Source organism: Triticum aestivum, chromosome 3B (assembly GCF_018294505.1).
Source record: "Triticum aestivum cultivar Chinese Spring chromosome 3B, IWGSC CS RefSeq v2.1, whole genome shotgun sequence".
NCBI classification, from domain to species: domain Eukaryota; kingdom Viridiplantae; phylum Streptophyta; class Magnoliopsida; order Poales; family Poaceae; genus Triticum; species Triticum aestivum.
In genome coordinates, this window is record NC_057801.1 from 845,463,066 (window position 1) to 845,479,658 (window position 16,593).

At 41.4% G+C, this 16,593-nt stretch overlaps 2 long non-coding RNA genes, 1 other non-coding gene and 1 pseudogene across 8 annotated transcripts; all 4 read right to left on the reverse strand.

Annotated features, from left to right (window-relative positions):
• Positions 1-989: 989 nt before the first annotated feature.
• On the reverse strand, positions 990-7,874 carry LOC123072886 (uncharacterized). 5 transcript variants are annotated; one of them, XR_006435464.1, is made up of 9 exons: positions 7,742-7,874; positions 7,004-7,161; positions 6,597-6,802; positions 5,773-6,058; positions 5,047-5,156; positions 3,237-3,391; positions 2,857-3,050; positions 2,109-2,387; positions 990-1,449 (listed from the first exon to the last, which is right to left on the reverse strand). It is a non-coding gene; the product is annotated as an uncharacterized lncRNA (long non-coding RNA). The 5 variants fall into 5 exon arrangements; XR_006435465.1 differs by having other exon boundaries at positions 2,072-2,387; XR_006435468.1 differs by having other exon boundaries at positions 5,773-6,063.
• LOC123073039 (uncharacterized) lies at positions 2,597-2,679 on the reverse strand (annotated as a pseudogene).
• On the reverse strand, positions 6,313-6,408 carry LOC123073036 (small nucleolar RNA Z223). Its single transcript, XR_006435562.1, has one exon. It is a non-coding gene; the product is annotated as a small nucleolar RNA Z223 (small nucleolar RNA).
• Positions 7,875-9,450: 1,576 nt separating the features above from the next.
• Positions 9,451-16,246, reverse strand: LOC123072887 (uncharacterized). Of its 2 annotated transcripts, XR_006435469.1 has the most exons (6): positions 16,127-16,246; positions 15,519-15,660; positions 14,147-14,264; positions 12,903-13,024; positions 10,759-11,209; positions 9,451-9,550 (listed from the first exon to the last, which is right to left on the reverse strand). It is a non-coding gene; the product is annotated as an uncharacterized lncRNA (long non-coding RNA). The 2 variants fall into 2 exon arrangements; XR_006435470.1 differs by lacking the exon at positions 10,759-11,209.
• Between the last annotated feature and the right edge of the window lie 347 nt (positions 16,247-16,593).

Consider the following 16,593-nt stretch of genomic DNA (forward strand, 5'->3'; position numbering starts at 1 on the left):
CCGACGGAGCATCTCTTGACATTGTGTGAGAAAGGAGGAGATAGGAGGTGGTAGCGACAAGGGAGGGGCGACTTGTGGGGCGCGAGCAACAGATCAGAAAGGGTTGTAGATGTATATTTATAGAGAAGATCTTGCACCTGTTGGCCAACAATGAGCGCGGAGAGACGTTGGATCAGAGGGCGATCCGCGTGAAGATCACGGCAGCCAATAGATGGGAACGGGGAGGAGGAGGCGGATCGACAACAACAATTGAAGGAGGATTTGTTGTGTTTCCTAACAAACACGATAAGTACTAGTACTGGAGTTATTAGCTAGCTAGGAAATACGTAGATAAGATGGAAACTACCTGGCGTTATTTGAGGGAGGGGCAGGTCCGATCTTTCTTTTGCATCTGCTTCCCGATACTGAAAAGAAGAACAGATCGGTCATGCTTGCACTAATTAGATTAGAGAAGAGAACAAATGGATCACTTTTTGTATATAAAACAAAGATTCAACACGGTGCTCCAAATTAGAATACCTAACGACCACTCAACTTGGTCGAGCTGAACCATCAAATCAAGGTAGCAATTCTCAGATGATTAATATAGGGAACACACATAATCTTGGCAAATCCAAGCTGATGCAATGTGCAAGGCGTCAACAAAAACAGTTTCGACACTAGTATCAGATCCCATAGATAGTAACTTCTTCTTCATTTCTTTCTTATTATATGAAACAAAAAGTCGTCAGGAAGGAAGACTAGACACTGGAACGCTAGTATAATGCGGCTTCCAACATCCAAATAAATCATACAAACATCAAGTAAAAGGCGCCTCCAGTTTTTAGTGGTAAATTGAAAACACAGTTGCTTTTCCAAAATCATCACACTTGCCGGTATAGTGATGTATATATACTCAAAGTACATACATGCAAACATACTAGATAGATAGATAGATACATAGATATATTTTTCATGCACCAGCTCCAGTTTTAATGTACTCAATTGAATGAATGAACGACCTGACAATCATTCTTTTCATGGAGAATTAAGCATTTGAGCCAACAGAAAAAGCACACATTCATTCAACCAATCCAATATGTTGTCTGCTACTTGTTGACATTGACCAAAGATACCAAGTTTCTGCAGAGCACAATACAAACCCCCTAGACCATTCCACCAACAGACACCCAACGGAAAAGTAAAAATAAACACAAAAATGCCTATATCTTGTCTTCGAGATTCGCCAGGGCCTTCTTGCATTCCAGCATGTATATTTCCCTCCAGAGAATCTTGGTCCATTCAGTGCGCACACCACCCACACGCTTCAACCTGGATCTCTTGGTTCATCCACTGGCTTCAGGGTTCATCTTGCCTCTTGATACGTCGAGTCAGCCATTCGGCCGACACCCAGCAAACGGAAAACTTAACATGGCTTTTTTCCTTTTTCTTCAGTTCCTCTCGCAAGTCCTGCGCAGCAAAATGCAATGCATAGATTCAGAAACCAGAGCAATGGGTGACCAACTATTGACTGATACTACCAGGTCTTGGCAACAGAAATTTAAGACATAAAAGTCTAGCATGCATGAAAGTAATTATGTCATCAGAAACTTCACAGGAGGATTAATTCCTAGAACGGGAAGACTACGTATAGTATATTGGGTCTGGCTGCTCCTGGGCAATGAAGACCTCAAATCTTGGGTCTATCTATCTACTCCTAGTCAAATATATATGCAATCAATACAGACTATGCAATTAGTCCATGAAAACACATCGCATCACCGACACTAATGCAGCAGCGACCATTTGGTGAACAACAAGAGTGTGATACTATTGTCGACAAACAGTAGTAACTAGGCTAAAACTAGCAACTAGTCCACTGAACAGCGAGTGGATTGTACAAATATCCTGAAATAGTACAGCGTTATCAAGAAACAACTAGCATCAAAGTAAAATTTTCCTATACATGAATATATGGTCACTTGTTAACACCATTAGGAGATCACTGGCCTGTAGCAAATAGTATCTAAACCACAACCTGTGCATTGTGCATTACAAATTCAATCAAGACGATGGGTTCACTTCTTAATACCTCACTGGTTAGTTGTGACATGGAGAGAAGCTCTCACCACGGGTTCTCGGATAGCCTAATAACAATTAGGAGGTTCTCTCCGCAGCTGCCGTGGTGCCGGTTGACGATGAGTGGGGTCAGCCAGCCATAGCGGCCCACTCAGACGCCATGATGATGACGTGGGGCTGGCCGTCGATGATGTCGACGCAGCTAGCAAGGTCATTCCACAGGTGGTACACCGAAATCCCCCTGAAATGGAGTGCGAGCCAGCCATCCTCGGTGTGCTTGCTTGCACGAACTGAATCCACCAAATACAACGACGGGGAGGTCTCCGTGACTGCAGTTGTGGCGCAAAGAATCATGGTTATATTCAGGAGGTCAAAGAAGCAGGGTAATACTACATTCTCAGGTCGAAAACATAAACACGAGGAGGATATCGAAAGCGCAACAAGTCAAGAAGCACAAAGAAACCAGAACCAGATCAAAACATATGGAAGAGATGAAGGTATAGAGTCTCAAATATGTTCAACAACTTTTCCCAAAATGCAAAGGCTCAGATTTTACACAACAGTTTTTTCAGTCATGAATTTTCAGAAGCAGAACTAGCATGTTTGTAGTCACAACCATGGTCAAACCAGAACACACAAATCTAAAGGAAGTCCACTGAATCCCGCGGCCATGCATCTTTCAATCCCATCACTACAGATGGATGTTCATCCTAATTTCGAATGATATTTGTATGCACCTCCTAGTCCCAGGGTAACCATAAGACCGATTAAGATTTGCTGGGGATGAATTGGGGGTACCTGTGCTTGAGTGCTCTTTGTGTTGGTGAAGAGAAGAGGCACTTCTTCTCATCCTCCGATGAACCCATCAGCTCATATAGATCGCCATCTTCTTTGATTATTCTGCTTATTCCTCTTAGAGATGGATGGACGGATACTCTGCAGGACACCATCCATGCTTATTTGGACAACTTGGCTGGGTTGATCTTCGATCACTGCAGTAAACAGTTTTATTGCCAAGAAAACAGGGTCAAGTGGCTGCATACAGAGAAAGTATCCTAAAGCATCACTACACAAGACTTAACGGTTCAAGCCACAAATAGGACAGCACATAGAAATGGTGGATCTCGCATAAAAGATAGCTCTCTCTAAATACTTGAACCATGTGCAAAGAAGCTAACCTACGCAGTTGTAGCCGAGGCCAGACATCACTACTTCCATGGTTGCGGCTTGGCGAGCAAAATCACAAAAACCACCTGTCCCATCCATCATCTTGGATATGATAGGTCCCACACAGGTTGGCCTAGTGCTAGGCAAAGTTGCTCATCGATCCCTGCTACAGTTTTTTTTCAGACAAACAGAGGGTCAGCAATTGGCTGCAATAAGGGAATGTAGAGGAGGAGAACAATGTAGTATCTATGCTACAACAGCTCATCTACACACACCTTAACAATAAGCAGCAAAAAGGCAAGATATAAAATGGTGGTTCAGTCTAACACCTTCATGTATTTACAAGTTAATAATTGAGAGAATGAAGGATCATCAGTACATAACATAGGAGGTTCCGAGTGCACTGACTAAGTGAGTGAATTATTAACAAAAAGAAAGAGATGTGCAGGCTGCTCTCTTCAGAACTGCACATTGTATTTACAAGTTAGTAATTGAGAGAATGGACGAGGTTTCGAGTGCACTGAGTGAGCGAGTGAATTGTTAACCGAAAAGTTTAAACCAACGAGGAACATTGGAGACTATGTCGATTAACAGTAGCAACTAGGCTAAAGCTAGAAACTAGTCCACAGTGAACAGGAGCACGGTGCGAGTGTCTAGAAACTATGCTAGTCGCAGAGCAGCAATAACTTGAAAAAAAACATCCTCATGGCAGGGCAGAGCAGAGCACTGGCGGAGCTACATGTTACAAAAATAGGCCATGGCCCACCCAGCCCATAGAGTATACGGCGGAGGATTGTGAGTAGACTATGCTGTGAAAGAAAACAATAGTGGATTTCCTTTGAACTGGCCTGCCCATCTTTCGTATTGTAGCTCCGCTACTTGAGCAGAGAGCCACCTGGTGCGGTGAGTCGGCGTCATCATCGCCTCGAGGTTGAGGTACGACCCAATGATGTCCTCGTCAACATCAGGAGCATGACTATAAACCACACTAAAGCCATATATCTAAATAATCTAGGAGATTGTCATCCACGAGAATAGTCTAGCATGAATCCTAACATGTACAGCAATTCTCAACCAACATGTTGTCAAGTGCTATGTACGAATAGCATTGCCATTAACAACAACAAACTAACTATGCTTAAGCTAACATAAGCATTACCACTGAGGTAATTCATTGACCTACGAACTGGTAAAAAAATAAATCTTTGTGTGGTGTGGCAGGAAGAGCAGCTATCGCAACATCAGTAGCATGATGTACGGAGTATAAAAAATAATAATTTGTTCAAAAGAAAAAACTTCATCAAAGATTGTGTTGCAAAAGATTGCTCAAAGTCAACAGATGAACTTTGGATTTGGGACCAGTCTTTATGTTGCAAGAAGTCAGCCACAAGACTGTCATCAATTTATGCCAACAAAGTATACACAACTACTACTAGCTGCATGTAGTTTATAGTCAAAAGGCTATGAAAGCTACAGGGCACAACAAAGGGTGACAATATTATAAAGTGACATGATTTTAGTTCAAATTTGTACTAAAATCACGTCACTTATTTTGGGACGGAGGGAGTATAAGGGACGAGGGAGTACATTTTACCAAATACCTACATGTATGTGCCATGACGAAATAAAGCCATACAATGGTAGAATGTGCATTTGATTCCAGCGAAATTACTAACTACTCTAGGTTACAAATAAAGTAATTCTTATATGACCAAGGATAAAAACTCATCACCCTAGGTTCTTTTATTCCACTTTGAATGTGATTTTTTTTATCTTTTTGAATCTTCACAGGAAAGGGTTCATGACATAAAAACAATTTACCATAGTTCTTGAAGAGGATGTTTCACCATCCGCAAAATAATAATAAAAAGTTTCATCAGTGGCAATCAACTCGTTAAGGCATTTCCACCAGATGTTGGAACTCCCGATATCTGCCAAACAAACAGATCTCTCAGATTCTCATCCTGAGAAACCATCTTCAGGTATGATTGCAGACACTAGTGGAGCATCGACCATTTGGTGAACAACAAGAGTGCGAGACTATGTCGACAAACAGTAGTAACTAGCCTCCTGGGATGTCCACTGATCGGGCGTTGGGATTCTGTAACTATAACCTCCTAGGAGGCATGCACTCTCTCTCTCGTCTTTCCAATGCAATGAAATGCAAAGATGCTTTTGCGTCTTCTTGAAAAGAAGAAGAACTAGCAACTAGTCCACTGCGACAGCGAGTGAATTGTACAAATATCTAGAAATAGAACAGCGATATCTAGAAATAGCTAGCATCAAAGTAAAATTTTCTTATACATGAATATATGGTCACTTCTTAACACCATTAGGAGATAATTGGCCATGTAGCAAATAGTATCTACTTCCTCTCTAAAGAAATATAAGAGTGATCACTAAAGTAGTGATAACGCTCTTATATTTCTTTATAGAGGGAGTACACCACATTCCACAATCTATGCATTGTGCATCACAAATTCAATCAAGACAACTGGTTCACTTCTTAACACCTCACTGGGAAGTTGTGACATGGAGAGTTCTCACCAGGGGTTCTCGGGCAGCATAATGACAATCTGGAGGGCCTCGACGTAGCTGCCGTGGTGCCTGTTGACGATGAGTGGGGTCATCCTCCCATAGCGGCCCGCTCAGACGCACATGAATATGACGTGGGGCTGGCCGTCGGCGTCGATGATGTCGACGCAGCTGGCGAGCTCATTCCTCCGGTGGTACACAGAACACCCCCTGAAATGGAGTGCGGGCCAGCCAACCTCGGTGTGCTTGCTTGCACGAACCGAATCCACCAAATACAACAACGGGGAGGTCCCTGTGTCTGCACTTGAGGCGCAAACAATCATGCTTATATTCATTAGATCAAAAAAGCAGGGTAATACTAAGTTCTCTGGTCTAAAAAGCAAACACGAGCAGGAATCTTGAAAGCGCAACAAGTCAAGAAGCACAAAGAAACCAGAACCAGATCAAAACATAAGGAAGAGACCAAGGTATAGTCTCAAATATGTTTAACAGCTAAATCAGTTATGAAATGGCTCAGATTTTCTATCAGGCTAACACAACTTCTCAAAAATGCAATGGCTCAGACTTTACACAATAGTTGTTTCAGTCATCAATTTTCAGAAGCAGAACTGGAATGTTTGCTTAAAGTGTTTATCATCACAATCATGGTCAAACCAGAACACACAAATCTAAAAAGAAGACCATTGATATTCACAGCAATGCATCGTTCAACCCCATAACTACAGATTTATGGTCATCCTAATTTCGAATGATATATGTTAATATGTATGCACCTCCTAGTCCCAGGGTAACAATAAGATAGATCAAGATTTGCTGGGGGGTGAATCGGGGGGTACATGTGCTTGAGCGCTGGGGTGTGGTTGCTCTTTGTGTTGGTGAAGAGAAGAGGTCCTTCTCCTCCTCCGACGAACCCATCAACTCATATAGATCACCATCTTCTTTTATTCTTCTGCTTCTTCCTCTTCGAGATGGATGGATCAACTGCAGGATTCCATCCATGGAGTGCTTATTTCAACAACTTGGCAGGGTTGATCTTCAATCACTGCATCAAACAGTTTTTTTACCAACAGAACAGGGTCAAGTGGCTTCATACAGAGAAAGTATAGCACACGATAATGCATCCTACAGCAGCTCAATACACAACTTAACGATTTCAAGCAGCAAATAGGGCAAATATGGAATGGTGATTTCATCTAAAAGATAGCTCCCTCTAAATTTTAGAACCATGTGCAAAGAAGCTCACCTGTGCAGTTGTAGCCGAGGCCAGGCATCACCACGTCCATGGTTGCGGCTAGGCAAGCAAAATCACAAAAAACCAACACCGGTCCCGTCCATCATCTTGGATGTGATGGGGCCCACACTCAGGTTGGCCTAGTGCTTGGCAAAGTTGTTCATCAACCACTACAGCAAACATACAGTTTTTTCAACAAACAAAGGGTCAGCATGCTGGCTGCAACAATGGTACAGAGGAGCAGAACAATGTAGTATCTATCCTACAGCAGCTCATGTACACACAACTTAACAGTAAGCAGCAAAAAGGACAAGATATAAAATGGTGGTTCAGCTTATTTACAAGTTAATAATTAAGAGAATGAAAGACCATCAATACATGACATAGCAGGTTCCAAGTGCACTGAGTGAGTGAGTGGACTATTAACCAAAAGTAAGAGATGTGCCGGCAGCTCTATGCATAACTGCACATTGTATTCACAAGTTAATATTTGATTGAATGGATGACCATCAGTACATAACATAGCAGGTTCAATGTGCACTCAATAAGTGAGTGAATTGTTAACCGAAATAATTAAAACCGACGAGGAACATTGGAGACTATGTCGATTAACAGTAGCAACTAGGCTAGAGCTAGAAACTAGTCCACTGTGAACAGGAGCACGGTGCGAGTGTCTAGAAACTATGCTAGAGCCAGAGCAGCAATAACTAAAAAAAACATCTTAGGTGGTAGGGCACAGCAGAGAGCAACCTTGTGCGGTGAGTCGGCATCATCGTCACCTCGAGATTGAGGTACGACACGATGATGTCCTCGTCTAGCTCAAGAGCATGGGCGTGTGGTCCAGCATGTTCCTCGTTGATGTTGTCCATAAAGGGCACCTGCTGCTCTAAATCGAACAAACAAAATAATTAGGGATCTGGGAGAGACTAGAACTCCAAGCAACACTCTTTTCACTAGAACATAGATCCCGCATAAGCCAGCTAAGAATGTACCATCCAACAGCAAAAGAGCCTAGCCACAACATGACAGTCAACCACCCTAGCAACATCAGGAGCATGACTATAAACCACACTAAAGCCATATATCTAAATAATCTAGGAGATTGGCATCCACGAGAATAGTCTAGCATTAATCCTAACATGTACATCAATTTTTAACCAACCTGTTGTCAATTGCAATAGACAAATAGCATTGCCACTAGCAACAACAAACTAACTATGCTAAAGCTAACATGAGCATTGCCACTTAAGTAATCCATGGACCTAAGAACTGTTAAAAAAAGTACATCTTTGTGTGGTGTGGCAGGAAGAGCAGCCATCGCAACATCAGGAGCATGACTATAGACCCAGCCATAAATAGCTCAGATTAGCTGTTTAGAATGTATACCGCAATCAAAAATCTTAATTTGGTCCCAAAAAAACCTTCGTCCAAGATTGTGTTGCAAAAGATTGCTCAAAGTCAACCGCTGAATTTTGGATTTAGGACCAGTCTTTATGTTGCCAGAAGTCAGCCACAAGACTTGGCCTCAATTTAAGTCAACAATATATACACAACTACTGCTAGCTGCATGTAGTTCATACCCAAAAAGCTACGAAAGCTACAGGATACAGCAAAGGGTGGACAAAATGATATGTACACGACAATATTTAACAATTGTAATTTTTTTTCTATTTGAAGCACCCTGCATCACATGTACTCCCTCCGTCCCAAAAGAAGTGGCATGGTTTTAGTTCAATACTAAAACCACGTCACTTATTTTGGGCCGGAGGGAGTATAAGTGTCGTGGTATTAGTACAAATTTGAACTAAAACCACATCACTTATTTTGGGACGAGGGAGTACATTTTAGCAAATACCCATACAATGGTAGAATGTGCATTTGATTCCAGCGAAATTACTAACTGCTCTAGATTACAAATAAAGTAATTCTTAGATGACCAAGGAAAAAAACTCATCACCCCATGTTCTTTTATTCCACTTTCAATCCCTTTTAGATAATACTTGAATGTGATCTTTTATGATTCTGAATCTTCACATGCAAGGGTATATCTAATTCATCAGAAAGAGCAAAATGCAAGTCATCCTACCACTTGCGTTCGTGTTGAGATTGAAGAAGAGTATATCCAGTTATAAATAATGTATGCAATAAAATGTTTCGGGACAGGAAATTATATCAGTGACAACCATTTTCTGGATTCTAAGCATTTCATAGCCATGAATTCATTCCATTTGTAAGCCTCATAACAGAAAAAAAAAATCATATCTCTCGTGGAGGCAGAAAGGAATCCTCTATATAATCATGGACAGCACAACATGGTAGCAATGAAATCTTGCGAAGCACAAGTACTGTGACATATTCAACAAGACAAATAACCACAGTAATAAGATTGTGGTGGCTGGAAGACCACCACCAGAGTCAGCAACCAATAGCCGGACCGAGAGAGAGAGACCATGGACTCGCCTTACTGAGGAAGAGGCAGCCGCTGTTGCGGAAGTCGAGGTTTTAGAGGTTACATAACCTCGAAGGATCGGCTATACAAAAATATGTTGCTTACATAACCTGAAAGAAGGGGAAAGGGTTAAACAAAACAAGGCTATAGACAAAATTTTATCAGGAAACTCTGACTGAGCTAGAACAATGGCACATGTACTATGCACATGCACATATACAGATTTACAACTAATAATATCAACACATTGATCTTAAACAGAACAGGGGCATCATGCATACCCTGAGCTTTGAAATGAGTCAGAGACGCCCTACTAGGAACAATGAGTTAGGCAATATGACACAGTCCAGCCGACATCAAAGAGTTGGTGCAAACTATCTACTCTGAACAGAAAAAATAAAATAGAATAGAATACCATAGATGACTGCCTAGAAAGAAACTTATTTTGCCTATAAACAAGTCATGAGTGTATATGTATGCCATTGTTGCAAAACTAAAGAGCATTTGACGTGTATATCAAATTCATTTGTACCATAGGAGGTGCTTCGTGTTGGCTTGGTTACGTGTTTAAACATGCAAAGCAACTCAATGATCAGTAGACGGGACTGTTTTTATCTTGCAATAAACAAAATCCAAGTTGGAAAAATGAAATATGCTTACGAAACTTATATGTTTTCTGCTCTACTTTCAACCGATATTTTGCAACCCAAGTCATTGACCATTTTTCTGACTAAACATCACCGACAAACAAAAGAGACCCTACCACTTCTGTTCGGGTTGAGATTGAAGAAGAGTATATCCAGTTATAAATAATGTATGCAACAAAATGTTTCGGGACAAAATTATCTCATTGGCAACCATTTTCTGGATTCTAAGCATTTCGCAACCATGAAGTCATCCCATTCGTATATCTCCTAACAGAAAAAAAAAAGAATCGTATGTTTCGTGGAGGCAAAAAGGAATCCTCTATATGATCACGCATAGGCAGCAGAACATACTAGACAAGGAATCTAGCAAAGAACAAATACTGTGACAACAAGACAGATGATCACAGCAACAATATTCCAACGAAATGAATGTGGGCTGCTATTAAGTCTTTGCAGGTGCACCACAATGAACTGCTATGTAGTCTTGAGGTAAAAAATCCACTAAAACCTCGAAATCGAGAAGCAAAAATGTTGCATCACAGATCATAAAACCCTTGGAAGTCACCATGGCACGATGGCCAACACAAAACAAAGTTAACCACGACTGATGGCCATGGACATGCAGACAACATGAAAGAGAGAGAGAGCAGAAGAGGGAACCATTTAATTACCAGCTATGCGGTCCTGGAAGAAGAATGAGGGCCACCGGATGGGCAAGTCAGGAGGAGTCGGAGAGGAAGAAGAATCAACAGTGCACACCACAAAGTGGCTCTGTGGCTCTGTCATGCACCTACGTGCTTATCCTGCTGCTGCCTTACGTCTCCGTCATGACACGGTGCATCCCCACGATTGGCATGACCGTACAGGGCTTGCCGGCTCCCAAAACTCCTCTCATAAGCATGGTTTTCGAGTCGCGGCTCATGAGAGTCGCTCTGGGGCAGCAACTCGGAAGAAGTCGAGCCTGCGTTGTGACTAGTCGCGACTCAGAGTCGCGAGTCGACACTAACCCGAGTCGAACATATTTTTGCGACTCATAGACTAGTCGTCGACTAGTCGCGACTAGTCGAGCGACTCGAAATCCATGCTCATAAGTTTGTAACTGGGCTCTGTTTTTTTAGTTTCCTGCACTAATGTTGAAATATGTAAATATCTGTCCGAAATCAAAAGGAGGTCATTTGACTGCCCTTTTTGGTAGCTCTAATTGACATAGATTTCATGTATGAACTTTCCCAATTATGAGGTCGCTTTCATGATGAAATCCACCATAAACTAGAGTTGTTATGCCAGCAGTTTCATACTTTGGTTTTAACATGGGTAAAGTCGCGATGGCAATAGCCCTGCTAGTAATAATGAAATTTCCCCCTAAAAACGAATACCATATAATGTTATCTCTGTTTTTGGTACGTTTTTGCTCAGGTTGTCCGCAAAACAAATAACTTGCTATCCATGACAACATTACCAACGCTCAAGATCATATGAAAAAAACACCACGTCAAGCAAAAAGATTCACCACAGCAACCATCTACTCCTCATACTGTCAAACAAACACACACAAACAGTTATCCCTAACCACTTCTAATCTAATCCTTCTAACCAAACAACAACATAGTTATCCAACCAAACCAAACAACAAAAATAGGCTATCCCTAACGACGTGGTTGGGAATATCCTAGAGCAAACCAACCTCGCCCTCCAACCAAGTGCCACCTAAGTATAAATTGCACAACACCTACACAACACATGCCTCTTGGTTAAAGAATATGCCTCGAGTGCCTTGGAGTACACAGTAGCATGATTTAACTCCAAAACTAAGCAAGCAAATCATGCATAAATGAAGGGGTGCCTTGGCGCAGCGGTAAAGTTGTTGCCTTGTGACCATGAGGTCACAGGTTCGAGTCCTGGAAACAGCCTCTTGCAGAAATGCAGGGAAAGAATGCGTACAATAAACCCAAAGTGGTCGGACTCTGTCCCGGACCCTGCGCAAGAGGGAGCTACGTGCAGCGGGCTGCCCTTTTAAGCAAATCATGCATAACCACTAGACCAAGGACATGGTCTTAAGTTAGAAATAACCAGGAACCCTATAACCAAACCTAAGCTAACGTGTCCAAAAAAGGGCACTTCTTCATAATCACAGTTTAAACTCAATAAATACAAAATGGTTCCCTATACTAATAATAAGGCAGATATATGCAGTGACAGATAACGCGTAGCGGCGAGGCTCCCGGGCAGCTATAGCGCAGCTATCGCGGCTATTTCACAGGCTATTTTAATCTATGCTAAAATCTCAGGATTCCATCATGAAAGGCATAGTACATCATTGCTTTTTTAATCCTTGCCTCGGCGAATGCAAACAGGACATGAGCTATCTTACAATAAAAAAATGGCAGAGGGACAAATAAATGGCGAAGAACCAAGTAACAAATGGTCGTGCAGCGATCACCGCATTACAATTTTCTTATGAGATTCTGGTGCTTACAACAATAAGACATCAACAAATATATGAAAAGCACTGGCACATCAATATAAAATTGTCCAATATAACAGACAGCTGTAGGCATCCAATTAATGAACTACAGCCACCATATACAATAAACAACAAGTCGTAGGAGTTTTCCAGTTTTGAGGTTGCATTCATGATAAAATCCACCATAAACCATAGTTTTATAGCAGCAGTTTTGTACTTTGGTTTTAACATGAGTACGTCATGCAAAAACCACAACATGGGTTTGCACAGAATCACCTCTAAAACCAAATGACCACAAGTAACACCTTCGGCTGGATCGACAGCATGATAGAGAGGGGACAGAGGACTTACCCATCAGAGTAGTAGCCAGTGCCAAAATCACACGCCTTTTTGAGGATATACCAGTTTTCAAAAGGTGAACTCCAAGTAAGTTCAAGTGGTGAACTCAACCGTTTGGAGACACCGCGGTCCACCTGCCATGCAGTTAGTGAATATTCGGTGAACAATATTATCTAAGAAAGGGAACTTTTTCATAATGACAGTTTAAACTCAGTAAATACAAAATGATTTCTTACACTGATAATAAGACAGACATGTGCTGGGCAATGGTTGGGAAATTGAAATAATTCTACTACCTCGAGTTAGGCCGCTAAAATCTCAGGATCCCATCATGAATAACATAGTACATTATTGTTTTATTAATCCTAGGCGAATGCGAACACAGGACAAGTGCTCTCTTACAACAAAAAAAATGGCAGAGGGGCCAATACATGGCAAAGAACTGAGTAACAAACGGTCATGAAGCCATCACCGCATTACATATGTCTTATTAGATTCTGGTGCTTACAACAATAAGCCATCAAAAAAATATGAAAATCACTCGCACAAACATATAAATTGTATGATTTAACTGACTAGCTGCAGGCATCCATTGATGAACTACAGCCGTCATGTACAATAAATAACAAGTGGTAGGGTAGAATATTTCTACCTCAACTAAACATACACTAGACATCCAGCCTTCAGCTAGCTCCTAGCAGTAGTGCAGCGGATGATGGGTTAAAGCTGGACGGGTGGATCTTGGGTTGAAGGTGGCACACGCGACTGACTACGAGCAGGGCTGGTGGAGCTCATTGTGAGCCTAAACAACCAGACCAAGAGATAACAGACATAATAACTAGCTAGCTTCCAGACTTAGGAACCAACATAAGCGATGTACTAACTGCAATGACACTCCCCCCTAATAATGAACACCATATACTTTCAACTCTGTTTTTGGTAAATTTTAGCTCTGGTTGTCCGGGAAACAAATAATCTGCTACCAACGACAGTGTTACAAACGCTCAAGAGTCAAGACATATGAATAAAATCACAACGTCAAGCAAAAAGAATTATGCCTCAATAACCTGCTATCAATGACAGTAGCATGATTTAACTCCAAAACTAAGAAAACCCCTATCAAAATATTAACAGTGAGCAAATCATGCATAACCACTAGACCATGGACATGAACAGCATCACCACTAAACGCAAATCACCAGAAGCAACACCTTCGTCCGATGGCCAGCACGATAGAGAGGGGACAGAGGATTTACTCATCGCAGTTGTAGCCGATGCCGCATATCACATGCCTTCTTGAGGATGCCACTTTGCAAAACGTGAATTCCAAGTACGTTCAACTGGTAAATTCAACCATTTGGAGGCTCGGTCCACCTGCCATGTAGCTAGTCAATATTCGGCGAACAATCTTATAAAAAAAGGGAACTTTTTCATAATTACAGTTTAAGCTCAGTAAATACAAAATGGTTTCTTCTACTGATAATAAAGCAGATATATGGAGTGGCAGTGGGAAATGGTTAGAAAATCCTACTAGAGCGAATTAGACCACTAAAATCTCAGGATTCCATCATGAAAGGCATAGTGCATCATTGTTTTATTAATCCTTGGGGAATGCTAACAGGACAAGAGCTATCATGCCATAAAAAAATGGCAGAGGGGCAAATACATGGCAAAGAACCAAGTAACAAATCGTCATGCAGCCATCACCACATTACATGTCTTATTAGATTCTGGTGCTTATACAACAATAAGCCATCAACAAATATATGAAAAGCACTGGCGCAGCAATATAAAATTGTATGATATTTCTACCTCAACTAAACATACACTAGACATCCAGCCTTCAGCTAGCACCTAGCAGTAGTGGCAGCGGAAGATGGGGTTAAAGCTGGACAAGTGGTCTTGGTTTAAGGTGGCACACACGACTGACTATGAGCAGCGATGGTGGAGCTCATTGTGAGCCTAAACAAATTAGACCAGGATATACTAGACATAATAACTATCTAGCTTCCTGACTCAGAAACTAACATCAGCTTTGTACTAAATGCAATGAAATTCCCCCTAAAAATGAACACCATATATTTTCATCTCTGTTTTTGATACTGTTTTCCTCAGGTTGTCTGGGAAACAAATAACCGGCTATCAACGACTGTGTTACCAACGCTCAAGACCATATGAATATAATCACAACATCAAGCAAAAAGAATGATGCCTCAAGTGCCCATGGAGTAGACAGTGGCATGATTTAACTCCAAAACAAAGAATACCCCTATCAAAATATTAACAGCGAGCAAAGCATGCATAACCACCAGACCGCGGACATGAACTTAAGTTAGACATAACCAGGAACCCTATAACCAAACCTAGGCCATGTAAACTTCATAGCAACCGCAACCAGTTTATTAGTTTATAGTGATAAACTGAAACCTGATTATAGCAGCGAGAAATCAAATGAAATCAACGTCACTGCTAACTAGGAAGCCTGTAATCAACCAAGGCATGGCATATACAGGATGCCAAAACCACAACCAGGGCCTTGAAACAGCTTCAGCCACCAAGAGGCAAATCACCAAAAGAAAACACCTTCGGCTCGACGGCCAGCACGGTAGAGAGGGGACAGGGACTTACTATTCGCAGATGTAGCCGATTCCGAATATCACACACCTTCTTGAGGTAAACTCCAAGTAAGTTCAATTGGCGAATTCAACCATTTGGAGCCACCATGGTCCACCTGCCATGGAGCTAGTCAATATTCGCTGAATAATCTCACCTTAAAAAAAGGAACTTTTCCATAATTACAGTTTCAACTCAGTAAATACAAAACAATTTATTATACTGATAATAAGGCAGACAGATGCAGTGGCAGTGACCGCTAAAATGTCAGGATTCCATCATGAAAGGCATAGTACATCATTGTTTTATTAATCCTCGCCTCGGCGAATGCAAACAGGACATGAGCTATCATTTAAAAAAATGGCAGAGGGGCAAATACATGGCAAAGAACCATGTAACAAATGGTCATGCAGCGATCACCACATTACATATGTCTTATTAGATTCAGGTGCTTACAACAATAAGCCATCAACAAATATATGAAAAACACTAGCGCAACAATATAAATTGTACGATATAACTTAGCTGCAGGGCTTGAACAGAATCACCACTAAAACCAAATGACCACAAGCAACACCTTCGGCTTGATGGCCAGCACGATAGAGAGGGGACAGAGGACTTACCCATCAGAGTATTAGCCAGTGCCAAGATCACACGCCTTCTTGAGGATCCCACTTTGCAAAAGGTGAACTCCAAGTAAGTTCCAAGTGGTGAATTCAACGTTCGGAGCGATCGCGGTCCACCTGCCATGCAGCTAGTCAATATTCGGTGAACAGTCTTATCTAAAAAAAGGGAACTTTTTCATAATGACAGTTTAAACTCAGTAAATACAAAATGATTTCTTATGTTGATAATAAGACATGTGCTGGGCAATGGTTGGAAAATTGAAATAATTCTACTACAGTGAGTTAGGCCGCTAAAATCTCAGGATCCCATCATGAATAACATAGTACATCATTGCTTTATTAATCCTAAGCGAATGCAAACAGGACAAGAGATCTCTTACAATAAAAAAATGGCAAAGGGGCAAAAACATGGTGAAGAACCGAGAAACAATCGGTCATGCAGCCATCACTGGATTACATATGTC